The sequence below is a fragment of the Cololabis saira genome, chromosome 10, assembly GCF_033807715.1.
Source record: "Cololabis saira isolate AMF1-May2022 chromosome 10, fColSai1.1, whole genome shotgun sequence".
NCBI classification, from domain to species: domain Eukaryota; kingdom Metazoa; phylum Chordata; class Actinopteri; order Beloniformes; family Belonidae; genus Cololabis; species Cololabis saira.
In genome coordinates this window covers 6,404,633-6,431,351 of record NC_084596.1, presented here as the reverse complement: position 1 = coordinate 6,431,351, position 26,719 = coordinate 6,404,633, and the positions used below count along the sequence as shown (strand labels likewise).

General features: G+C 42.8%; 10 non-coding genes across 10 annotated transcripts; 7 read left to right on the top strand and 3 right to left on the bottom strand.

Moving 5' to 3' along the window:
• The first annotated feature begins 511 nt into the window (after positions 1-511).
• On the top strand, positions 512-585 carry trnat-ugu (transfer RNA threonine (anticodon UGU)). Its single transcript has one exon. It is a non-coding gene; the product is annotated as a tRNA-Thr (tRNA).
• Positions 586-1,281: 696 nt separating this feature from the next.
• On the bottom strand, positions 1,282-1,352 carry trnak-cuu (transfer RNA lysine (anticodon CUU)). Its single transcript has one exon. It is a non-coding gene; the product is annotated as a tRNA-Lys (tRNA).
• A 3,014-nt stretch (positions 1,353-4,366) lies between these two features.
• Positions 4,367-4,439, bottom strand: trnak-cuu (transfer RNA lysine (anticodon CUU)). The gene has a single exon. It is a non-coding gene; the product is annotated as a tRNA-Lys (tRNA).
• Positions 4,440-5,439: 1,000 nt separating this feature from the next.
• On the bottom strand, positions 5,440-5,512 carry trnak-cuu (transfer RNA lysine (anticodon CUU)). Its single transcript has one exon. It is a non-coding gene; the product is annotated as a tRNA-Lys (tRNA).
• A 3,095-nt stretch (positions 5,513-8,607) lies between these two features.
• On the top strand, positions 8,608-8,679 carry trnaw-cca (transfer RNA tryptophan (anticodon CCA)). The gene has a single exon. It is a non-coding gene; the product is annotated as a tRNA-Trp (tRNA).
• Positions 8,680-9,928: 1,249 nt separating this feature from the next.
• On the top strand, positions 9,929-10,017 carry trnay-gua (transfer RNA tyrosine (anticodon GUA)). Its single transcript is given in 2 exon segments — positions 9,929-9,965; positions 9,982-10,017. It is a non-coding gene; the product is annotated as a tRNA-Tyr (tRNA).
• Positions 10,018-10,157: 140 nt separating this feature from the next.
• Positions 10,158-10,230, top strand: trnar-acg (transfer RNA arginine (anticodon ACG)). The gene has a single exon. It is a non-coding gene; the product is annotated as a tRNA-Arg (tRNA).
• A 13,501-nt stretch (positions 10,231-23,731) lies between these two features.
• Positions 23,732-23,804, top strand: trnar-acg (transfer RNA arginine (anticodon ACG)). Its single transcript has one exon. It is a non-coding gene; the product is annotated as a tRNA-Arg (tRNA).
• A 353-nt stretch (positions 23,805-24,157) lies between these two features.
• On the top strand, positions 24,158-24,229 carry trnah-gug (transfer RNA histidin (anticodon GUG)). The gene has a single exon. It is a non-coding gene; the product is annotated as a tRNA-His (tRNA).
• A 152-nt stretch (positions 24,230-24,381) lies between these two features.
• Positions 24,382-24,455, top strand: trnat-agu (transfer RNA threonine (anticodon AGU)). The gene has a single exon. It is a non-coding gene; the product is annotated as a tRNA-Thr (tRNA).
• The last annotated feature ends 2,264 nt before the right edge of the window (positions 24,456-26,719 follow it).

Below are 26,719 nucleotides of genomic sequence, written 5' to 3'. Positions count from 1 at the left end.
GTGAATGAAAACTGCCTGATCAGCTCTGTTTTATAAAGCACATTTTTACATGAATAAAATAAGAATAACAAGAAAATAACACAACAAATGTTGAAGCACAACAGCCATGAAGACCATTTCTACAAGTGTTTGAACCAGCAATTTTAAATGTCTCATACCTGTTTAGATGTTTTTGTATAAGATTAAGGAAGAAGAACAACAGCAGAGGGCGCTGTTGCTACATTTGGTAACGTGCACAATTCAGAGTTGGTCCTGGCTACTTTTGTACCCTGGGTGAACTGTCCAACATTCAGATAAATCAATCACCGCTTAGGAGGCAGGTAACCATATATGGTAAGTATAAAAGTTACCATCCTTCATAGCTCTGTTACTTCACATAAAGCCAGGGCAGTAGTGGAACAGGTTTGTGTACTAAATATATCACAGTGAGGTGAAATAAAGCTGCTCCAGAGGTAGAATGAACTTGTTGTGTCAACAGGGTTTTTATAACAAGTTGAAGACGTGTGTTGAGGGCCCTGTGGCTTAGTTGGTCAAAGCATCTGTCTTGTAAACAGGAGATCCTGGGTTCAAATCCCAGCAGAGCCTTTAAACTCATGAAGACAAAGGTAAGGATGTAACTCCTGTAATGTTTAAAACCATGTACTTTGTGGAAAAAAAGTATCCAATTTCTGGGTTTTCCACACGGTTGGATAAAGTCCTCTCCTCTGTTAGGGAGGAAACTGTTTGTCAACAATTACAATGTTTCTCAGTGTAGTAAGTTCTTCATGTGACATTTCCTAAGCAGTAGAAAGCAGACTTAACTCATCACATTTACCAGCCCTCATGAATATTGAGGTGATTATTGGTCATCAGTGAACAGTCGTTGGCTGCCAGGGTTCTTGAGAAAGCTTTGATCCAGTCAGGAGTGGGTACAAAGAGAGAGCTCTGTTCATTCAAATGTCAATTATCAATCTTCTCCAAGTCTATGGTCTCTTTTTAAGAGGATGCCTCTCTGGTGATCTGCCAGGCCCGTTAAAGCTTGGTTGTGCCTTGACGTGCATAAAGCTTGTACAAGGTTGAAAAATGGAATGGCAACCGCCATCCAGCACATGGGACTTGAACGTGTTAACGGTCGGCTTATGTACGTTACCCAAGCACACCTCTCCTATCACCACTCAGCCCAGATCCAGACGTTGGGTAAAATCCATCTCAGTGACCAGAACAGCAGTGGAGGTGATTCCTTTCTGCTAGCCTTCAAGCTGGACTCTACATTTCAAACAAACTTCATAAATGTGACTTCAGCGCCCAACGTGGGGCTCGAACCCACGACCCTGAGATTAAGAGTCTCATGCTCTACCGACTGAGCTAGAGGTTTTATCAGAGTGTTTCAGAGAAACCAGTTTTCCGTCCGGACTCCTCTGGACACCACCCAGACAGTTGAAGAACATGTGACTAAACTTGTCATTTTCTAGTTTTTCCCAATTGTAGATGCTCACAAATTGGTTATTTCGGAGGTGTCCATTTTTTAGGAGTTGGTGCAGTTGGAAGCCAACTACCTGGTGATGATGTCACCTACTCTGGTCCACTTGGCATTATGAGACAATTGGAGCGCATCTCAAGTTCAGCTTGACTACGTCAAAATCTGTGTAGACCTGGCGGTTATCAGGTTGCTATGCTCCTCAAGCTAGCCTATAGATAGCTACTGCAAAATGTCCTACTATCTATGTCTCTACATACCTGTCTAGATGGTTTTGTATAAGATTAAGGGGGAATAGAAACTAAATGATTGAATGAATTGAATCATGATCAATAACCTGCTGCACAGTTTCTGTAGTGTAGTGGTTATTTGGTTCGTCGCAAATGCAAAAGGTCTCTGGTCTGAGTCTAACAAGCTGGACCTCTGGATCAGGACTGACGAGTGAACAGAACATCCACAGTTTTATCTTAGAAGAACTTCAATTAAAGCTTTTTTAGCAGGCCAACGGCAACTGGTGTGTGGAGGAGTCATTTTCATCCTATTGACCTTTGTTCACTTGTATCAGTCATGTATGTCCATTGTACCAAATAGCTGGTCTCTCCATCGGGGAATCGAACCCCAGGCCCAGATACTGCCCACTATACTAATATTGGCCGGGTTTCCCAGATCCGACCTCTCTTAAGGACTTAAGAGAGGTTCAAAGAAGGTTTCACTTAAGAGAGAACCCTAAGATACGGGTGTTTCCCAGATGACTTCTTAACACCGTCCTTTAGTTTCGCTCTTTCAGAAGCTCTTTGGAGCAGCTGTCCGGTTCTGAAACCAAATCAATCGATGCCAGGCAAATCGATCACCGATCACTATCAGCGCATTTTCACATGCAGCACTGCTACCTAACGCATTAATTCCCTGCTGCCTGTGCGTTATAATGAAAAATTAAGATGATAAATATAATTCAATGACCCTTTTTCATCCAAACGGTGCGTTACTCCGTTATTTCTGGCTACAGTGAGGCTTTTTTCCCCACACGCAGAGACCGGGAGGAAACGTGTGTGTGCGTTCAAAAACATGAGCCAAGAGAAGGCGAGTTTCGCAAATCGCAACGTGGAATTACAGCAATCCCTGGTTTTTCGCAGGGGTTATGTTCCAAAAAGAACCCGTGATAAGTGAAATTCTTTTTACAATTATAGACGGCTTCTAATTGCGGAGATCAGCACCGCCTCGCACGTATTCCACTGCTCTTCTTCTGATGCTGCATCCCGACTCTGTAGCGTCTTTTTATCCTAAACCCCGCGGTGCAGGTGGGGTTTTTCAAGAGAAGAAAATAGTTATGGGTCGTTGTCTTCGCTCTTTTTTCTTCTGGGCAAAAAGATTCTTTAATATAAACCGACACCATTGATTATATTTGAGACTGTAATGAACGATTCATCAAAGGATTCCGTTCTTCAGCTGCTGCTTCCCTGTCATCACACATGTAGGTGCTCGGGCTCGGGCTCGGGCAGGAGGATCGGTGTCACGGCTGCCTGGACAGCCCGGTCCGACACACGTCCAGGGGATTGAAGTGCTGACGCACCAATGCGTTCATATAAACAGTTCTGCTTCGCGCACGGTGACGCGGTTGATTTGCAGCGAGAACATGCTGTATAGCAGCCAAATTATCAAATAAATGATATTCATGATGATCGTTTTATTTGTGCGTAATGCATAAAGCATATACAGCAGGGGTCGGCAACCCAAAATGTTGAAAGAGCCATATTGGACCAAAAACACAAAAAACAAATATGTCTGGAGCCGCAAAAAATGAAAAGTCTTGTATAAGCCTTAGAATGAAGGCAACACATGCTGCATGTTTCTATATTAGTTATAACTGGGGGAAGATTTTTTTTTCATTATGCACTGCATTATGCACAAAAGTCGAAATGTCGAGAAAAAAGTCGAAATTTCAAGGAAAAAAAGTCGAAATGTCGAGATTAATGTTGAAGTACAATTTCGAAAAAAAAGTAAAATCTCTTGAAAAAAGTCAAAATGTCGAGGAAATAGTAAAAATTTCGTGAAATTAGTCGAAATGTCGAGAAAAAAGTCGGAATGTCGAGATTAAAAAGGAAAGGAAAAGGGAAGAAAAAAAGAAGAAAAAAAAAAAGAAAAAAAGGAAAAAAAAGAAGAAAAAAAGAAAAGAAGAAAAAGAGAAAAAAAGGGAAAAAAGGAAGAAAAAAAGAGAAAAAAAGGAAAAAAAAAGAAGAAAAAAAGGATAAAAAGAAGAAAAAAAAGGAAAAAAAAAGGTCAAACATTTTTGAAAAAGCTCCAGGAGCCACTAGGGCGGCGCTAAAGAGCCGCATGCGGCTCTAGAGCCGCGGGTTGCCGACCCCTGATATACAGGAACACACTTGTTATTCCTTATTTTTCTTTTTTTCCCCCCTTTGCTGTCACCAATAAATGCTAAACAATATAAATCTAAAGTATAAAATAGATCAAAATTTGTGCGGGGTGCATTGTTTTAATATTTCATTACTTGGTGTAATATTGATTTGCCTGACGCGGCTGGATCTGTGAGTCTTTGTTCACTAAGATGGTTGTAAAGACTGGGTCAGCAGCATCTTTCATTTCCTTCTTAATGAAAGAGATACTTAAGCTAAGAGCGACTCTGGGAAACGCGATTTTCTTTCACAGGCTCCTTAAGAAGGTTTGAAAGAAGTCTTTCGCTGTTAAGAACTACTTAACTGATCTGGGAAACCCGGCCATTGTCATAATTAAGAATTATTTAATCTAACCCTGGAATGTCATCAGACATGTGATGTCATTGATGATGTCACCATTCTCAGCCAGTAAAATCCATCTCAGTGACCAGAACAGCAGTTCTGCTAGCCTTCAACCTGGACTCTACACTTCAAACAAACTTCATAAATGTGACTTCAGCGCCCAACGTGGGGCTCGAACCCACGACCCTGAGATTAAGAGTCTCATGCTCTACCGACTGAGCTAGCCGGGCTTCAGATGCTAAAAAAATAAGAATAATAATCGAAAAGTGTCTTTAATGTGAGGTTTTATCAGTGTTTCAGAGAAACCAGTTTTCCGTCTGGACTCCTCTGGACACCACCCAGACAGTTGAAGGACAACATGTGACTAAACTTGTGATTTTCTAGTTTTTCGCAATTGTAGATGCTCACAAATTGGCTATTTCAGAGGTGTCCATTTTTTAGGAGTTGGTGCAGTTGGAAGCCAACTACCTGGTGATGATGTCACCTACTCTCGTCCACTTGGCATTATGAGACAATTGGAGCGCATCTCAAGTTCAGCTTGACTACGTCAAAATCTGTGTAGACCTGGCGGTTATCAGGTTGCTATGCTCCTAACGCTAGCCTATAGCTAGCTAGTGCAAAATGTCCTACTATCTATGTCTCTACATACCTGTCTAGATGGTTTTGTATAAGATTAAGGGGGAATAGAAACTAAATGATTGAATGAATTGAATCATGATCAATAACCTGCTGCACAGTTTCTGTAGTGTAGTGGTTATTTGGTTCGTCGCAAATGCAAAAGGTCTCTGGTCTGAGTCTAACAAGCTGGACCTCTGGATCAGGACTGACAAGTGAACAGAACATCCACAGTTTCATCTTAGAAGAACTTCATCAATTAAAGCTTTTTTAGCAGGCCAACAGCAACTGGTGTGTGGAGGAGTCATTTTCATCCTATTGACCTTTGTTCACTTGTATCAGTCATGTATGTCCATTGTACCAAATAGCTGGTCTCTCCATCGGGGAATCGAACCCCAGGCCCAGATACTGCCCACTATACTAACATTGTCATAATTAAGAATTATTTAATCTAACCCTGGAATGTCATCAGACATGTGATGTCATTGATGATGTCATCAGTCTCAACGTGTAAAATCCATCTCAGTGACCAGAACAGCAGTGGAGGTGATTCCTTTCTGCTAGCCTTCAACCTGGACTCTACACTTCAAACAAACTTCATAAATGTGACTTCAGCGCCCAACGTGGGACTCGAACCGACGACCCTGAGATTAAGAGTCTCATGCTCTACCGACTGAGCTAGCTGGGCTTCAGATGCTAGTAAATAAGAATAATAATCGAAAAGTGTCTTTAATGTGAGGTTTTATCAGTGTTTCAGAGAAACCAGTTTTCCGTCTGGACTCCTCTGGACACCACCCAGACAGTTGAAGGACAACATGTGACTAAACATTTGGTAACACTTTACAATAAGGGTCCCTTAATTAACGTTAGTTAATGCATTATTAAGCATTAATTAACAGTTTAATAATAGTTAAATAACCATTATTATGTATTACTTAACATTAATTAGCATATTAGTTAATGCATTATTAAGCATTAATTAACAGTGTAATAATAGTTAAATAACCATTATTATGTATTACTTAACATTAATTAGCATATTAGTTAATGCATTAATAAACAGTTAGTTAATGCATTATTAAGCATTAATTAACAGTGTAATAATAGTTAAATAACCATTATTATGTATTACTTAACATTAATTAGCATATTAGTTAATGCATTAATAAACAGTTAATTAATGCCTACTGCTCAGAGTTAATTAATACATTAGTAAGCATTAATAAACCTTACATGATGTAATTATTTATCCTTATGTATGCATTACTTAGTATTAAGTAATACATTAGTTAATACATAAGTAAAACGTTAATAATGTCCCTAGTAATCATTTACTAATGGTGTTTATTTGGAGTGAATATGCATTAAGTAACAGCTACCTAATACATCTACTAATCATTAATTAATGTTAAGTAATACATAATAATGGTTATTTAACTATTAGTACGCTGTTAATTAATGCTTAATAATGCATTAACTAACTGTTTATTAATGCATTAACTAATATGCTAATTAATGTTAAGTAATACATAATAATGGTTATTTAACTATTATTAAACTGTTAATTAATGCTTAATAATGCATTAACTAACGTTAATTAAGGGACCCTTATTGTAAAGTGTTACCAAACATTTTAGTTTTCTGTGATTAGATGGTATTCATTGAAACCATTCTTAGTTTTAGTCCTGTACGGGGCCCGAATGCCGGACCTGAAATTTTCCATTTTGGGGATGGAGGTTGTTTTAATGTCCTCTCTGTATATTGCTGCAACACCACGCCCCCTCCCCTCAGCGCAAGTTTTTTCAATGTAGGTGAAGTTGGGGGGAGTGGTCTGATTTAGAGAGAAATAGTCCAGGGGTTTGTGCCAGGTTTCTGTTAGACAGAGGAAATCAAGATTATTGTCCGTTATAAATTAATTCAGTAGCAGGCTTTTGTTGTTGAGTGAGCGGGTGTTGAACAGAGCCAGTTTCAGGTGGTGTTGCTTTGTGACTGGCTGAGAGAACTGAGGAAGTGGACGGAGATTGGACAGATTCACATGGTGTTTGTTGTGATGACGTAATGTAAAAGTTGCGGGACGGCAGGAGGGCCAGAAGGAAGGAATGGAGTTTGGCGACGTGAAGTTGTATGAAAACATGCGGCCTGAGCGAGGATGGTTTTGCCAGAGTGGACCAGATGTCAGACGCGGGTGGTAGTGGTGGTACGAGGCGGAGTGGAGAGGCGGCGTGGTCCGGGTGGAGAGCGGTAGCAGGAGGCTAACGTTAGCTAGCGTCGAGGAACCGAGTGTCCGGGTAGAGAGGAGCGATGAGCACCCCGGAAGTATCCACAGGATTAGCCACAGCATGCTACATCCAGCAGGTAAGCTTGTTGGGGTGGAGGTGGTGGTGGCTGAGGACAGAAAACGGCGGTGACCAGTAAAGGAGTAATGGTAGAGTGGTATAGTGAGCAGCTAACTAGTTGTTGCTTTAGCCGGTGGTGCAGAGCAAAACTTACTCGCGAGGGCTCCAAGAGGAGCCCACAGCGGAGAGAAGACTCAGACAGTTGCGGTGTACACACGATAGAAGTTAAAAGTTCTATCAAAACTTACCGGCAGAGGCCCAAATACTGGGCCTGCTGCGTTGGAAAAGCTTCGGTAAGTTTGACGTGAGCGGGTGCCAGGGATGCACACACCACGGTTCTGCTGCGGTTCTGCTGTGGTTGCCAGTACCGGAGGTGCTTTAAGGTATAGATTGGGAGGAGAACACAACAGAACACTGGACTGATATAATGCACGACGCAGAAATCCCTTCAAGAGGATGTCACGTGTGTCCCTGATGGTCTAATGGCTAGGATTTGGTGTTTTCACCACCACGGTCGGGGTTCAATTCCCAGTCAGGGAAGAAATGTCTATTTTTCTCCTTCAATTGTCTTTATTTTTTGTGCATCCGTCAGATGGTTGCTGCCTCTTCTTGATTGTGACAATATGTATAAGATAAGTCAGTCACACCTTGTTCAAACACTGGATGTAATTAAAAATAAATAAATGAACAAAGCTCCAAATGTAGAACATCTCATATATTTTACATCTATTTTTCTCTACATAGAAAAAACTGCTGAACACGCACAGATACGTATCCAGTTCTTGACATATATTCTTTATTGTGCTTCAATTCGTTTTTGATACAACAATAAAAGGTTTGATCAACAATGGCACTTATGGTTGTTTCAGAATAGGAGATGGCAAATAAATAGATACGTAAATAAATGTACATCATTCCACTGCCTTGGAGAAGATTAATAACACCTGAGACTACCTGGTCCAACATAGAAACTCCACTAGTCTGGTCCAAACAAGAGTTAATGGTAAGATGAGGACATTTGTCAGCACTGGGATTTGGTCCTTAAACGTTGCAACGGACGAGCCCCAAGACAGAGAACCTGCATCATCTCTATCAGAAGGTAAGGTGCACATTGTGTTTCTGACAGTCATCAGTATGAACATCATTTCAGATTGGTAACTGCTGATAGAGACTCTGTTTTAATCCCTATACTGTCTTCATTTAACATCTTACTTGTGCTGTCTTTTGTCACTGAGTAAAAAATGTCTTACCGCTAAATTTCTGAAGTTGTCCAGATGTATTTGTCCATTAAGGTGGATCATAGTAACCCACTGAACCCCTTGATGGACTGTCTCAGGGACTTTAAAACATGGATGAAGCTTCATGAAAACAAGACGGAAGTTATTTGGTTTGGAAGGTGTGTCCGCTATGATTAGATTGGTGTACAACCTCAGAGGATATCAGAAAAGGCTCTGTGGCGCAATGGTAGGGCGTCTGACTCCAGATCAGAAGGTTATGTGTTCAACTCACATCAGGGTCATAATGGACTTTTAGTTTTGAAAAAAACACTGGCCAAACACTGGCCAAAATCAGTCCAAATCGGCCCAAATCGTGCCCAAATTGGCCCAAATTGCCGGCGGCCACGATTCCTGCTTAGGGCCCCCTGGGAGCCAGGATCAGCACTGTCACACACAGTGCAGTAACATCAGAAATGTTTCTCCTCTATACTCCAAGACTGACCTACTTAGGTCATGATGTTTTCATGTTCCTGTGGCAGAATGATTTCCCTATTTCTGTTAATAAAGTGAATAAAAAAAATCCCAACTTTAAGGAGTGCTATGTATACCCTCCATAAGTCTTTGTGACATCCTCAGTGACATCACATGTCTTTGATGACATTCCAAGGCTAAATGACAGAGTTGCTATTCACAACTATGTATCTGAGGCAACAATTACCACATCTACTGGCACCTTCCTGTTTTTATCGTCCTAAATAAACAACACAAACATCTTCATGTTGTTATTTCAGGACTAAATTTCTGCTTCAATTAATTGCACTTATTTAGTTTATATATTTAGTTTACCCGCTTATATGCTCTGCAAAGCGATTTAATCTATTTCGTATTTCGTACATTCACGCTCTTTTATTGTAGACACTCTGGTCTGTTTTACTTTGATCCCTAATACAGATGCAAAATCAGGTATCTCAAGGTTGTTACATAATCCTTTAGATTGCAGCGTGCAATTCCCTGCGAGCTGTGAAAATGACCTGTCAGTTGTCATCTCATTCGAGGCAAATGCCCTTACCTGACAACAGGGGCGGCACACCTCCGCACACACTTCTTCCAACCTCACACCGTGTTCACTGATTTAACTGCAGAAACTGAGCACATATCTAAAGCTGGGTACACGTACCCTTTCAAGCTGTGATCGTATGGTGGTGAGTACTCTGCGTTGTGGCCACAGCAACCCCAGTTCGAATCCGGGTCACAGCACCCCTGTGGCAGCAAGAGAGCTTCTCAAACTTTTGGAAAAAGAAAGAAAAGGTGCCACAGACACAACAAAATCCACTAGGGTGTTTGGATCAGATTTTCACACCATTCACACTTTAATTGATTGGGGTGGGGAAGGGGGGTGCTACGGCCCAGGCACTTAGCCAAGGATGATGGACTTTGCCAGTGGTAAGGACCCGGCAAGGGAGACAATAATTAATTTAAAATGTTTCCTTTTCCCAGTTTAAGGCCTTGGTAGAAGAATACACAAGTCATGGAGCTGTTGACATGCTTCCTCCTTCGATAGCTCAGTTGGTAGAGCGGAGGACTGTAGAACCAGTAAAACAGGTATCCTTAGGTCGCTGGTTAAACTCCGGCTCGAAGGACTGCCTTTATTTTTCATCTTCACAGAGCGGGACTCTATTTCATCACTGTACTCGGGTATGGCTTTGGCCTATGCCATCTACTTTGGTTGGGACATCTGAGTTGTTACACCACGTGTGTTTCCACATGTTAAAATCAAAAAGGGCTAGTGGCGCAATGGATAACGCGTCTGAGTACGGATCAGAAGATTCTAGGTTCAACTCCTGGCTAGCTCAAAAAATCCTAAACTTTAATACTCTCCCAGTCACAACCTTGGTAGTGTACACGTTTCTTCTTCCGTGTCATTTATTTATTTACTTGCTTTTTTCATTTGTCTCTGTGTATGCCCGGAAATGTACACTTCAAAGGTGCCGCAGGATAGGCCGTCTTCCATAATGTTTCTAAAGCTACCCCGGCTCATGCATTATGTTTGTCTTTCATGGGACCTCTTTTATTCATTCTCTTCCTTCCTCATATCTCATTCGAAGCAAATGCCCTTACCTGACGACAGGGGCGGCACACCTCCGTAAACTCTTCTTCCAACCTCACACTGTGTTCACTGACATACCTGCAGAAACCGAGCACATATCTAAAGCTGGGTACATGTACCCTTTCAAGCTGTGATCGTATAGTGGTGAGTACTCTGCGTTGTGGCCGCAGCAACCCCGGTTTGAATCCGGGTCACAGCACCCCTTTGGCAGCAAGAGTGCTTCTCAAATTTTTGGAAAAAGAAAGAAAAGGTGCCACGGACACAACAAAATCCACTAGGGTGTTTGGATCAGATTTTCACACCATTCACACTTCAATTGATTGCGGTGGAGAGGGGGGGTTGCTACGGCCCGGACACTTAGGCCCAATCCCAAACTCCACCCTAAACCCTCAAGCCCTGAGCCCTCACAGACTTTCAGTGACGTCAGCGTCACGTGATCAGGTGTGCGAGGGTGTGAGGGCTCCAAATGGTATAAATAGGAATGGGACAGCACTTAGCAGAAACCGGAAACAAGTCGGATAAAAACGTCTGTTTTTTTTTTTTTTTTTTTTTTTTTTCAATAAACTTTATTTAAAATTTCAATTTACAAAATTCCTAGTTAGATCAAAATGTTACCTACCGGTATTATAAGTTTGGGAATGATCATCCGGATGTTTGAAAACAAAGTGGTAGCCTATATAAAGGAGCATAAAATTAAACAAAGAACACAATTTAAACATGCGCACAGTACAATATGTATTTCCTTGTTAATGTTACAGGTCCCGGTCGAAGACCCATAGACAGATAAGGTATTGCTACCGGAAAGGCCTGTTAAAACAGGAGTAATAGACAGAGACGATCACACGTGTTTCTCCAGTCAGCCTTCCTTAATAGAATGAGGCATATTTATTTCAGCCTGAATTATTATTCTTTTTATCTCTTGCTTGTTCTTTTCTTTTTTTCAATAAATCAAAAATAACATAGTCACAATTCTTCTTTTCCTTTCATTACATCATCTCACAATTCACATTTTGTCATCATAACCACCTTTCAGTCACATTCACATCTTAGTTAACTGTTAAATTCAATTGGCATCTGTTCACCAAAACATAAAAAATACCGGGAGTGTCCCTTTAAGTGTCTGTCATATAGACAGTAGTGCACACATTTTGTAAGTGTCAAACTAGCATAATGCCATAAATACCTTATCATAGGCCTGTAACATATAAACATACTTGGCTAGTATGTTTGTGCATGACTAAGTTCAATTTATGGCTCTGGAAAAACGTTTTTATCTGAACTGCTTAAATTGCATTAAAATAAAGAAACACATTTTACATTCAAAATACTGTCATCAAAAATCGTTTTTAACACTTCTTCAATTAATTAATTAATTAATTAATTCAAAGAATGTTCTGGAACCCAAAAACAAGGTCTGCACTTACACAGACAGAGGTGGGGAAACACCATTTTAGGCAGCAGCAAACTAAACAGAAAATAAACAGACTGGACCTGGTCACACAGTCACTCAAATCAACACATTAGCTTCACAAAAATCGATCTCACAGGGAAACAATAACTTTAGCAACAACTGTAGGCCGTTTAAGACACTTTGGTCATGTACAAACCTGTTAAAACAGGAGTAATAGACAGAGACGATCACACGTGTTTCTCCAGTCAGCCTTCCTTAATAGAATGAGGAAGTACTCAGTCCGTCCAGCAGGTGGTCTCTGAGAGAGCTCTGAATCGTCTTACTGCCCACTAGTGGTGGCACACTAGGATTGTCTCACTGTTCCGTGTTTTTGAAAGAGCTTGAAAGTAATAATTGTCCATGTTGCTTCAAGCAGAAATTTACTCTTTTTACAGAAAATATAATCTTTCACAATAAAACGAAAATAAACAACAAAAAATGTGACCATACATTTTGTGTGCGTCACACGCTCCCTGACAAAAGAAAAGTGGCTCCAGACATTCAACTCTTAAACTATTAAATTCAAAATATCAAAAATACCCAAAGGTAAGTGCAGGGTCAGTATCAAAACAAAAACAAAGAAATCAAAGGTAAGTGGGAGTGAGTGTTTGTGTCTGTGTATGTGTGTATGTTTCCTTCCATAGGTTCAAGGTAAGTAGTGTATACAGGTAGGTTTGTGTAAATGTAGGTATTTGAGGTTTGCGTTTGTTAATCAGTAAACAAAGCGTGGTACACTGTATGGCATGGTCGAGGGGTAAGGAAGCATATGATATGGTAAGGGATATGGCAGTGTGTTGAAAGGGGTGTGATATGTCATGGGATGTGGCCCCATGTTCCAGAATGGCATGGTTGGTGTCTCATAAGCACCCACTGTGTTGACCATGGGTCGGGATTGGTAAGAGGGCTGGCCCAATGAGTCGTAGGTGAACATCTGGGTAGGCCTTCTGTCACGAGTGGACCTCCGTGGTTGTGGACTACTGGGTTGCTCACAGGTGAGTTCCACAGGGATTATCTGAGGTTCTTCTGGCTCCTCCCTTTGCCGGTGTGCATCTTCCTGTTCAATATCTGGTATTGCATCACCAGGTAACTGCTCCTCTTCTCTGTTCTCTCCCACAGGCATTTCCGCCCTCCTTTCCCGGATAGGATATCCTCTGGTTTGTCTTTCAGGTATCAGTGGCCTGGTTTGTTCAGTGTTCATTACACGTTCAGTGTGTCTCTGAGGTTCACTACTGGGCTGCGCTTGAGAATTCTCAAGTTCTCTCCTCATTGGCACCCTTAGCCAGTATGTTGGCCCCTCATCATCTGAATCTGAGGACTCACAGCACAGTCTTCCTTCATTCTGTCTTCTTGGATCAGACTGTCTGCTCCTTGTTCTTGGCCTGGTCTGGGGTTCAGGTAGGTCTCTAGGTAAGTTTTTCTTCTTTCCAGGTTGTGGCTGCGGGGGTAAGTCTACAGGTAAGTCATTGACCACGTGGAGTAGGTTACGATGCAGTGTTCTGATCCTGTTTCCACCTGTTTCTGGCGTAACCCTGTAAACAGGTCCATCAGCAATTCTCTCTTTCACAATATGAACTGTGTTCTCCCAGTACGACCTCAATTTACCGGGTCCTCCTCTCTCACTCAGATTCCGCACAAGGACACGGCCACCTGGTTCAAGGACAACGCCCTTCATGTGGCGGTCATAGTATTTCTTTCCCCGAGCGCTTGACTGTTGACTATTCTCAGAGGCCAGTCGGTAAGCTTCTTTCATCCTTTGAGCCCACTTCTCAGCATAGCCTCTTGGAGAGGTGGCTTCCTCTTCAGTCGCTAGGCCAAATATCATGTCCACAGGCAGGCGTGGATGACGTCCAAACATCAGGTAGAAAGGTGAAAACCCTGTTGCCTCATGCCTGGTGCAATTATAGGCGTGTACGACCTGCGGCAAGTGGTCTCTCCATCTCTCCTTCTCCTTTTCTCCAAGGGTTCTGAGCATTTGGAGTATGGTCCTGTTGAATCTTTCCGCTGGATTAACCTGAGGATGGTAGGGTGTGGTCCTGGAATGACCAACTCCACTGAGTTGTTGCAGGGTCTTGAAGAGTTCATTCTCAAATTCGCGACCAAGGTCATGGTGCAGTTTAAACGGGTAAGAGAATCGTGGGATAAAATCCTCAAAGAGTTTCTCTGCAGCAGTCTTTCCAGATTTATTCCTGGTGGCGTAGGCTTGAGCGTACCGTGTAAAATGGTCCACAACGACCAGAATGTATTCAAAGCCTCCCTTGCTTGGCTCCAAGTGAAGGTAGTCGATGGAAACTAACTCTAGGGGAGTGGTGGAGGTAATACATCGCATTGGCGCTCTGATGTGGGAAACCGGCTTCTTCTGCTTTATGCAGGGACACTTCCTGGTGACATAAGCTTCAACATCTTGCTTCATGTATGGCCAATAGAACCGGTCCCTGGCTAGGCCCAAGACCCTTTCTGTTCCCATGTGGCCCATGTCATCGTGGAGATGTCGTAACACCAGAGGTCGGTACTGGTCAGGCAAGACGAGCTGTCTCCTCTGGCTTGTTTTCCGATACAGCAAATCATCTTCCAGATGAAGTTTCTCCCATTGGTGAAGCAGCTTTCTTGCAAGACCACTGACTCCTTTCCTCATGTCACTTGTCAGTGTGTTGGTAGTCTCTTTCAGCTTGATGACTTGACTGATGGCAGGGTCATCTCGTTGCGATTTAACAAGCTCATCAAGGGGGATGGTTGGGAGCAGCCCTGATGGCTGTGGGACTGAGCTATCTTGCGACAGGTTCAGGACAGCAACATATGCAACATCATTCTGCTTAGCAGCTTGACTGCCTTCCCATATTGCCAGAATGGTGTCTCTGGACAGCTCCTCTGTGCATGAGTCGACGTAGTTGTCCATGTCTAGTGGCAGCCTAGACAAAGTATCTGCGTCCACATTAACCTTCCCCGGGCGGTACTTGACTTCAAACCGGAAGTCCCCCAGCTCGCCGACCCATCGGTGGCCAACAGCGTTGAGCTTAGCAGTGCTTAACACGTAGGTCAATGGGTTGTTATCTGTGTACACCACGAAGTGGGGTGCATAGAAGAGGTAGTCTCTGAACTTTTCGCATATGGACCACTTTAAAGCCAGGAATTCAAGTTTCCCTGAATGAAGGTTGTAATTCCGCTCTGCAGGCGTCAGCGTCCTGGACCCGTATGCAATGACTCTGAGCTTTCCTCCCTGGCGCTGGTAGAGCACTGCACCTAGACCTTGTTGCGACGCGTCTGTGTGCAACTCATAAGGGAGTTCAAAATCCGGGTACGCTAGCACTGGTGGATTGGAGAGGATGTGAATGAGTTGGTTGAGGGTCCTTTGGTGCTCTTCAGTCCACTGTACTGGGGTTCTAGATGACAGCTGGGCGCCTTTACCCTTTTTCTGTCTGGGCTGAGAAACAGGGGTGACAGGGTTTTTGGACTGCAAGAGGTCATACATCGGCTTGGCGATTCTAGAAAAATCTTGAATGTAAGTCCTGTAGTAGCTCAAGAACCCTAGCAGTTTACGGACTCCTCCGACAGTGTTTGGAGTTTTACTGCTCAGGGCCTGGATGGCCTCTAGATCCTTGGGGTCTAGCCGCACTCCGTCAGCCGAGATCAGCTTTCCGACGTAACGGACCTCTTTTCTGAAGAGCTCACACTTGGTTGGCCTGAGCTTTACGCCGTGGCGTTGGAGAGCCCTCAGCACCTGTCTCAGTGACTCAACGTGATCTTCAAAGGTCTTGCTGTAACAGAGGACGTCGTCCAAGTATGGGATGCAACATTCGTCTCGTAGGGAGTCCAGCATTTCCTCCATGCTTCTTTGAAAAGCCGCTGGAGCGTTTGAAAGCCCAAAGGGGATGCGCACCCACTCGTACAAGCCCCATGGAGTGATAAAGGCTGTCATATGTCGTGACCCCTCGGCAATGAAGCCTTGGTGATAAGCTTTTCCCTGATCCAAAATCGAGAACAGGTTGTACCCACCCAGCGTGTCAATGAGATCTTGAATACGGGGAAGTGGGTGTCTATCTGGGACTGTCTTTTGGTTCAGGAGCCTGTAATCGATACATAGCCGCAGGCTTCCATCCTTCTTGCGGACACAAACCACTGGTGCAGAGTATGGAGATTTGGACTTTACAATCCATTTCTTCGCCAGTAAGTCTTGGATGTACTCCTTAACTTCCTTGTACAGTGGTTTGGGAACTGCTGCATAGCTTCTCTGTACTGGGATGTCATCCTTCAGGGTGATGCCCATTTGGAGGCTTGGGATGCACCCCATGTCATTTTCATCTTGAGCAAACGCACGTGACTCCTCATAGAGCATTTGTTTTGCTATTGCTTGATGCTCGTCGCTTAGATGACTAAGGTCGATGGGGGGAGACCACAGCATGGATGGTTGCTCCTTTTGGTGACTGTTATCCTCATAGATAGGGACAGGTGAGTCCACCTTGTTGATCTCGACTCTGTCCATCTGATCCGTCTCCACTATCTTGTCGATCGACTGGATACTGCCCAACGTTGTGAAGTTGTTCAGTGACACATTGTGTTGGGTGTGGTTACCCACCGGAATCTCAATATAGGGCTGCCTGACGTGATGGACTTCGACCAAGCCATCACCAATATCCAGCTCCTCCAGTCTCAGGTCTGGATGATTGACCTCGAACAGAGCAAGAGAGGAGGTGAATTCAGCAGGCACTCTGCACTTGACGTGGGCAACTTGGCCTGGGCGGACAGTGATGTCTTGACGGCCAACTCTCACCACAGTATGATGCTGGTTGGATTCTTTGGTCTGTATCAGGTTCACAATTGTCTCTGCTTGATCATTTTCCAGCTGCATGGCCTCTCTCAGCAACTTGCCAATAACAGCAACAACTTCTATGTCACCCTCCTGTCCTAGGATGAGCTCTTGAATGACGTTGAAGCCCAATATCGGTGTCACAAGGCTCACACGGCTGACCAGGAAGGGTACTCTGATGGCGAGATTTGGATCATCGTTGCCGGGTAGGTTAAAGGTGAGTTCCACCCATCCATCATATGGGATCTGTCCTCCATTGGCTGCGGTGAGATCCAATCCTCTGTTTCCTATGAGTTCACTGAGAGGGCGCACTTCTTGTTGAGGTAGGTATTTGTGTTTCCATGGCTTGTCGATAATACTGACTTGGGCCCCAGAGTCTAGCAGCACATTCACAGTATATCCATTTAGACTGCATTTCAATAAGCATTTCTTCCCAATTAACTTAGCTACTCTCTGTGAAGGGGTCTTATCATTGGCCGATGAGTGGGAAGGGGTGGCAAGATGGTGATTGACATGCACAAGTGCTGGTTTGGTACTGTCTGGATGGGACTGAAAGTTGGTGCCGGTCACAGGTGGTCCCAGTGCTGCGACCGGGGGGAGTTTCCCGACGGCTTAGGTCTCTTTAGGCACCCGACAGCACGGTGTCCCTCTTCTCCACAAGCGAAACAGTGTTTGCAGTTGGGACGGCCATCTGCAACACAGTTAGGGCAGCCATACGGTCTCTCTTTCTTAACATGTCGACTTTGACTTTGCTTATTGGAGCACTCGCAGGTGGACTCGGGCTGAGGCTTCGGTGTTGACGTCTTTGCTTCAGTTTTTGACTGTAGTGAGAATACGACTTCAGCCAGAGCCTGTACTTGAGCGCTTAGCTGCTGGATAAGGTCATCCTTGGCCTTCGTGTCAGAGCCAGGCTTTGTTTCGGTCACCTCACTTGTGATGACTTCACTACTGTGGGCTTGAGCTGTCTTGGGGCGAGCGCTACGTCCCAAACGTCGCTTCCTCTCACTTTCTTCACTCGTGGTTTTGATGACTTGTCTTAGAAGTGCATCGTCTGTGACTGCAGGGTCTGATAGGAGGGGCTTTAACTCCCATCTGAGGTCATCATGCTTCTCATTCAGGCCCTGATAGACCGTGCGAAGGAAGACATTCTGTGCCGTTTGTGCTTCGTACTTGATTTCAGAGTCTGTCTGCTTCGACCTGAAGATCACTTTTTGTTTGAGCCCCATCATCCTGTAGAGAAACTGCTGTGGCGTTTCCTGCTCATTTTGTTTGGCACTTATTAGTTCCTGGAACAGCTCAGTGCTGCTCTTCTCTCCGAAGTGGGATTGGAGGAAGCTCTTCAGCTCGGCTATGGTCATGTCATCCTTGCTGGAGAGCATATCCTTGAAGTTCCCAGGCTTTATAATGCGAAACACTGCTCGTATGATTTCACCCTCAGTGTGCATTTCCCTCAGTCCTTGATCAATCTGCTTGCTGATATTGCTGTACGTTATATCAGATGCACTATCGCCAATCTGCCCACCATGTACCTTGAATTCCTTCTTCTGGAGAAATGGGAGGTCTTTGAGGGCAATCATGCTTTCAGTACGGTGAGTGGGATGTTGTTCAAGATTAGGATGGGGGAATGGTATGACAGGTGAACTGTGAGAATGGGGAGTGTGTTGTCTATCAGTTGTGGTGTGTGAACTGCGGGCCTGGTGAGAATCAGTGGGCTGAGTATTGGTAGTGGTGTATGGACTGGCATGTGTGAACTGGTGTGAATGTGTCGGGTGAGTGTTAGTTAAGGTGTTTGGAGGGTTGTGTGTAGACTGGTGAGAAGTAGAGGGTGGAGTGGTAGGTAAGGTGTGTGAAGCAGGTGAACCCTGTTTAACCCGTTGGCGCAAATCATCATAAGTAGACATTAGCTTGCTTATTTGCAATTCAAGGGCCTCTGTTTGAGAAACTACATCAACTGGGTCATTGTCAGAGTGTGCATCTGTGACATATGTGGTAACATGTGTGTTAGGGTGAACATTAACATCAGAAACATCATCCGCTAAAACAACAGGTACATCAACATCTGCTGTGGCAGCATCACTCTTACTTTGTAAAGCCATAAGTTCAATAACTTTTAGCAAATCACTTAACTTTGAGACGCCAGAATCATCTGACTCTAGCAGATCGGTACTCTCCATGTAGGCACACACATAATCAAAACAACCCTCTTCATCCTGTTTGACCAACTTAGCTTGAGCAGGTTCTTCTGAGACCAACATGGCAAGCTTTAGCAGTTCCTCTGATGAAAGGTTGAACAGTTTCTTCTTTATGGTCCAAGTCAGCTTCTTCCTCTCGTTGTCTGCCATTGCGAACATCAATCAGACACCCTCAGCTCGTGAAGTCCTCGCTCTGGCAACAGTCAGACGCCCTTGACTCTCACAGCTCCTCACTCTGATGATGCAGCACCTTGGCCCACAGGTTCAGGAATCACTAGACCGGCGTCCTACTCCGACCACCAGGTGGCGCCGATCCCGGACGAGCCCCCACAAATCTGTTACAGGTCCCGGTCGAAGACCCATAGACAGATAAGGTATTGCTACCGGAAAGGCCTGTTAAAACAGGAGTAATAGACAGAGACGATCACACGTGTTTCTCCAGTCAGCCTTCCTTAATAGAATGAGGCATATTTATTTCAGCCTGAATTATTATTCTTTTTATCTCTTGCTTGTTCTTTTCTTTTTTTCAATAAATCAAAAATAACATAGTCACAATTCTTCTTTTCTTTTCATTACATCATCTCACAATTCACATTTTGTCATCATAACCACCTTTCAGTCACATTCACATCTTAGTTAACTGTTAAATTCAATTGGCATCTGTTCACCAAAACATAAAAAATACCGGGAGTGTCCCTTTAAGTGTCTGTCATATAGACAGTAGTGCACACATTTTGTAAGTGTCAAACTAGCATAATGCCATAAATACCTTATCATAGGCCTGTAACATATAAACATACTTGGCTAGTATGTTTGTGCATGACTAAGTTCAATTTATGGCTCTGGAAAAACGTTTTTATCTGAACTGCTTAAAGTGCATTAAAATAAAGAAACACATTTTACATTCAAAATACTGTCATCAAAAATCGTTTTTAACACTTCTTCAATTAATTGATTAATTAATTAATTCAAAGAATGTTCTGGAACCCAAAAACAAGGTCTGCACTTACACAGACAGAGGTGGGGAAACACCATTTTAGGCAGCAGCAAACTAAACAGAAAATAAACAGACTGGACCTGGTCACACAGTCACTCAAATCAACACATTAGCTTCACAAAAATCGATCTCACAGGGAAACAATAACTTTAGCAACAACTGTAGGCCGTTTAAGACACTTTGGTCATGTACAAACCTGTTAAAACAGGAGTAATAGACAGAGACGATCACACGTGTTTCTCCAGTCAGCCTTCCTTAATAGAATGAGGAAGTACTCAGTCCGTCCAGCAGGTGGTCTCTGAGAGAGCTGTGAATCGTCTTACTGCCCACTAGTGGTGGCACACTAGGATTGTCCCACTGTTCCGTGTTTTTGAAAGAGCTTGAAAGTAATAATTGTCCATGTTGCTTCAAGCAGAAATTTACTCTTTTTACAGAAAATATAATCTTTCACAATAAAACGAAAATAAACAACAAAAAATGTGACCATACATTTTGTGTGCGTCACATTAACATTGTCTTTCTTTCAATCTACCCATACCAGCACATCCAGTATGCCAGGATCAATCACAGAGTAATTTCTTTTTTGTAAGCGCGTGTAAACTGAGTTAAATATTCCAGCTGTGTTATGACCATCTAATATTACTTTCCATTTTTCAGCATGATGTCATTTCATTTTTGTAAGAGAGCGTATAAATTGATGGTAACCTGAGCTAAATATTTCAGTTATATCATTACTATTTACTGCAACGTTTTTGTTCAACTTGCTGAAATTGTTTAAATTTTGTGGTCATAAATAAATTAATAACCAAATTACTGCCTGACTTGTTTGTGTTGGATCTAAAACTATCTTGCTAGTATTTACATGTATGCATTTCTGTTAACGTAGGAAATCTTAATCAAACACTGTACTCAGATTAAAGAAAAGCAAGTCTTGTTTATTCAACACAATCCTGGTCCTCGTGTTTCCTGTCCTGCATGTTTTAGATGTTTCCCTGCACCAACACAGCTGATTCTAATTAAAGGTCCTCATTAGCTTGTCACCAAGGTCTGCCCAACTCTGTTGATGACACACGTACTTTTATCACGGTGTGCTGAAGCAGGGTAACATCTAAAACATGCAGGACTGGGGCCCACGAGGACCAGGATTGAAAAACACTGGTCTAATATAAAATGAAAACAAATGAAATTGAACCTCAAATTATGAATGAAAAAATGATGAAGAAAACAACATTTTGTCCTCCATCTTCCCACAAATGTCAATTAACTTAGATAACTGGTCATCCCTCTTCTTTTCCCTCTCCTCCTCCTTTTCATCCAGCTCCCTCAGCCTCTTTTCCTGTCTTTAGTGTTGAAGAAAGTCCAAAACGTCATTTGTCCTTTTTTTGGTTTTCTTCCCTCCGTTTGAATGAATGAATGAGTGAATGAAAAACTTTATTTCGAACATGCCCAAAAAAAAGAAAAGAGAAAAAAAAATTAAAAAAAAATTAAAAAAAAAAAAAAAAAAAAAAATATATATATATATATATATATATATATATATATATATATATATATATATATATTAGGGGTGTCACGGTACACACAAGTCACGGTTCGGTACGTACCTCGGTTTAGGGGTCACGGTTCGGTACGGGTTCGGTACGGGTTCGGTACAACAGAAAAAAAAATACAAAAAGTCCCAAATGTATAAGACGAGTTTTTTCTTCCTTCATTTTGATCATAGCATTTGAAAGTTAAAGTTTGTTCAATTGGCTACAAAACTAAAAAGCATCTCTTATTAAAGTGTAAAATAAATAGAATAAAACATTTAACTTGTGCATTAGTGTTTTTAATTTTTTATGTTTTTTTATGTGAGCGCGGGATGGGACATTGTAACGAGGCTCGAGCACTTTTAATAAATACTTGAACCCGGGCTCCTCTACTGCTGCATATGGGCAGAGCCGTCTGGGGGCGGAGCATTCTCGATGGGCCCTTATGATAGTCATTTTAACGTTCAACAACACCTCATCCTACCATCAAACTACATTTATTCTCACTTTTATTGAGCCAAGCCTATAGGCCTATGCTGCAGAAAGCAGAGTAAAGTCACAAACTTGTTCAGAAGAACACACACACACACACACACACACACACACACACACACACACACACACACACACACACACACACACACACACACACAGGCCTGACAGCTGATAGTCACGGACTGACTCAGTTCCATCTTTGATACAGTTTAAATACAAAAAAAAACATAACTCGTCTAAAATTACAGAGTCTATTTAGATAGATATAGACACAGCGGTCTATAACATCATTTCTGAGCTCTATAACAGAGAATAGACTCGGCGGTCTCGTTGACAACAACACAAAGCACACTCAAATAGGCAGGTGGTCAAGAATACAACAACTCTGATAAAGAAATTATTTAAGAAGGTTACACTGACTCACCAACGGTAGTTGACTCTTCCATAACCCAAAATAATCCAAGTAACGTGGAAAACGGGGTAACATTCAAAACTTTGTACAAATTTAGTCCTCTTTTAAACTTTAGCGCTAATCTCCTTCACGGCAAATTTGCTGTGACTGTTAAGGCTGATTTATGGTACCGGGTTACACCAACGCAGCGCCTACGGCGCTGGCTCACGGCCCGATGCGTTCAGGACAGTTGTAAATTAAGGATTAGAACATTTTATCGTTATTATAGCCTACAATTTATGATGATATATGAATTGCACATATATTTATTGATATGCACAGACTAGCACACATTTAGGTCTGTAATGGAACGTGACTTTTGATATTTATAAGGGGAAAAAAAAAAAAAAAAACGATGATTGATTTTCTTTTTTTTTTAACTCAGTCAGACGTATTCGCCGTATGACTGTGTGCACCGAACCGTGCCGCCCATACCGTGACGGGACGGGACGAATACAAATACCGTTACACCCCTAATATATATATATATATATATATATATATGTATTTAAAAGAACGATAGAACGATAGTCAAATAATATGTTTGTTGGTCGCTCCTTGTTTGTAAAGGAGATAATAGGGCCGTTGAAAAATCATCACGGGACAACAGTTTCTGAATTTAAATCACCAGTGGGCTATGTATTTATATTTACAGGTGAACTTCTTTCTTCTCGCAGTCGCACATGGTTCCTTTTCCTCCGCCCCCTGTTTTGTTTACATTCTCCCTGGTAACCTCCTTTCATGTCACAACGCAATGAACTGTGGGTAATTCCCTTTCCAAAAGTGTGCTGGGATGCTGACTTGCGGGAAGGGGGCAGTAAGGGCTCAAAATGTCTGCCGGGAGCCCTCGCGCACTTAACCACTTGAGGAATGGGACAGCCTTAAGCCCTTACGCAAGGTGCGGGAGCGCGCACGTAAGTCTGCGAGTCTGTGAGGGTGGAGATTGGGATTGGGCCTTAGCCAAGGACAATGGACTCTGCCAGTGGTAAGGACCCGGCAAGCGGCGCATAAGGGAGACAATAATTCATTTAAAATGTTTCCTTTCCCAGTTTCAGGCCTTGGTAGAATTATACACAAGTCATGCAGCTGTCAACATGCATCCTCCTTCGATAACTCAGTTGGTAGAGCGGAGGGCTGTAGAACCAGTAAAACAGGTATCCTTAGGTCGCTGTTTCAACTCCGGCTCGAAAGACTGCCATTATTTTTCATCTTCCCAGAGCGGGACTCTATTTCATCACTGTACTCGGCTATGGCTTTGGCCACTGCCATCTACTTTGGTTGGGACATCTGAGTTGTTACACCACGTGTGTTTCCACATGTTACAGTCAAAAAGGGCTAGTGGCGCAATGGATAACGCGTCTGAGTACGGATCAGAAGATTCTAGGTTCAACTCCTGGCTAGCTCAAAAAAGCCTAATCTTTAATACTCTCCCAGTCACAACCTTGGTAGTGTACACGTTTCTTCTTCTGTGTTTGTCTCTGTGTATGCCCGGAAATGTACACTTCAAAGGTGCCGCAGGATAGGCCGTCTTCCATAATGTTTCCAAAGCTGCCCCGGCTCATGCATTATGTTTGTCTTTCATGGGACCTCTTTTATTCATTCTCTTCCTTCCTCATATCTCATTCGAAGCAAATGCCCTTACCTGACGACAGGGGCGGCACACCTCCGTAAACTCTTCTTCCAACCTCACACTGTGTTCACTGACATAACTGCAGAAAGCGAGCACATATCTAAAGCTGGGTACAAGTACCCTTTCAAGCTGTGATCGTATAGTGGTGAGTACTCTGCGTTGTGGCCGCAGCAACCCCGGTTCGAATCCGGGTCACAGCACCCCTGTGGCAGCAAGAGTGCTTCTCAAATTTTTGGAAAGAGAAAGAAAAGGTGCCATGGAGGGTGGTGTTATGCAACGTCAGTATGTGACGCCCTGGTTGTTTTTGGTAAGAGAAATCACCATGGAGACGAGGTAAGTGAGAGGTTACAGAGGCCCTGTGGCTTAGTTGGTCAAAGCACCTGTCTAGTAAACAGGAGAACCTGGGTTCAAATCCCAGCAGAGCCTCTAAACTCGAATGTCTTGAGATGGCTGAAAGATCACATATCTCTAATTCCTGTTTGTGGAAGTATTTCTCACATGATTGCTTAGTTATAGCAGAGTACTTTGTCAAAAGTACTCCTGCTCTTAGTGGAGGCTCTCTGTTTTGTCATTCTATTGGAGCCTCTCTTTTCAAATACTTTTCATATTTCTAAAATCATGGAATTGGTTAGCTCGTCTCTCAACACAATTGACCAAATCTTTCTCGACGAGAGGACAGGCCAGTGTTGTACCAAAAAGGGAGTTATTATAGAGTTATTAATAATCATATTTTGATAATTATTAATAATTAATAAAGAAGATTATTTATAAAAATGAATCAATCAAAACGGTGCACCACCTGACTTATCAGGAAAATAATAACTTTCAGGAAAATCAGTCTCAAAGTAGCTGTTATTCCCTACGTGGCAGCCTGTTTCCAGGGGTGGCGTTACAGAATAACATTGAAGGAAGGAGACAGAGCACAGACCTTTGCAACCAGCAGCTGTGACAAATATGTATAAAATAAATAAGCTGTTGTTTCTTTCTCCGTTGTAACTCCCTGCTTTACCAGCCAGCATCAGCAGCATCGCTTTCCAATTAATTTCCACCGTGGACTGTTTCCTGCCTGGAGGCAACCCCTGAAGAACGGCTGCAGGAGGAGGTGAAGTGCTGCTGGAGGTGACGTATTTACTTTGGTATTTAACAAGAATGAAGACAAAAAGGGAGAAAATAATGTGGGCAAGCCTAAGTTCTCCCATGAGGCTCCAGCTTGAGGATCCACCCTCAGCAGCAGGAACTCTGGCTAGATGTTTCCTGTGTGACGTCATGAGTCTCATGGTTGTGGAGGGATCTGCCCCCCCACAGTTGTTCGGACATGCTTGGACCCCGTTCAGCTGATCCCTGGCTGTCAGACCCCCCCCCCCCCTGTTGGAGGTGTTTCTGAGCCATGAGATAACTATCAGTAAAAGAAAAAAAGAAGACGAGGTACAAAACTTATTGGAATAGACAAATAGGTCCAAATCCTGCCTCAATCAACCCTAAAAGCACACATTCTGGAGAAAAAGCTGACTTTGGGACTTTAAGAAAGGTCTACGATGTGTTTTAGATGAAAGTTGTCCCTGTTATGAAGTTAACATCTCAGCTTTGAACTACCCACATAAGAGGGACAGCATGCAAAATGATATTGAGTTGCATGGAGCAAAGATCGCAGGGATAATTCTACTGTTGCCTGTGTCTGTCACGTCACAAAGCCCTTACGATCTGCATCTTACGATCTGCATCTTAAAATCTGCATCTTACAATCTGCATCTGACAATCTCTCTGGATGACATTGGGTCAACTTTGGGTGGTACTAAGCACAGCAACAAGGTTGTGGTGTTTAAAAGATTTGAACTCAGAGCCTCTTCAGATACACATGCTTGTGTTTGCAAGATATGTTCCCTTCAAGAAAGTAACAAAGCTGAACCTTTTTATTTACATGAAGATGATTTGTCTCCATCTGGTGGTCACATTACACACTACACTTGATGAAAAGGTTTATTTCTTTACATTTAGGTAGCAGCATGTTTATAAATAACTTTGTCAAATTATCCAAAAATAACTCATTTATAAAGAATTAATTAACTAAAAGTATGGTCATTGATCAGTCTTTTTTTTTGTGGCTCTAGTGGCCCTTTGATGAAGTTGCAGACAGGAAGGGGGTAGAGAGAGAGAATGGAGATGACATGCAGCAAAGGCGCCCAGGCCTGGATTCGAGAAATCAAGAAAATGATTAAATTTATAAAAAAAGACATCCAGACATGAGGAAAAGTGTTTAAACACGTGACTTCTTTCCTCTTTAAAAACCTCACCACATGTCATGTAACCATGTTCCTGTAGGGGGCGGTGTGACGTCACTCCCCAGACTCCTGATCTTCACTGTTTCCAGGTCCTGAGGTTGCAGACGTGAACCAGGATACAATGTTCAGGACAGAAAGTTACATCAACAGCAGAATCACTAAAAAAAGAGGTAAAACATAAATATAGTGAATGATGAATGTGAAGTGTTATGAAGTGAAGCTCAGCCGTCTGCAGCTTGTGATAAACCAGCGTTTGCTGAACCAGCAGTCACTTCCACTTTACCACAGGCTGATATGTTCCTGAACTTCACCCTGGAGAGTGGAGGTCACATGTTTCTGCTGGAGCTTCTCTTTCTCCACAGTCACAGTCTCTGGATCTCAAAGCTTCTAATCAGTTTTTACACTTTTAAA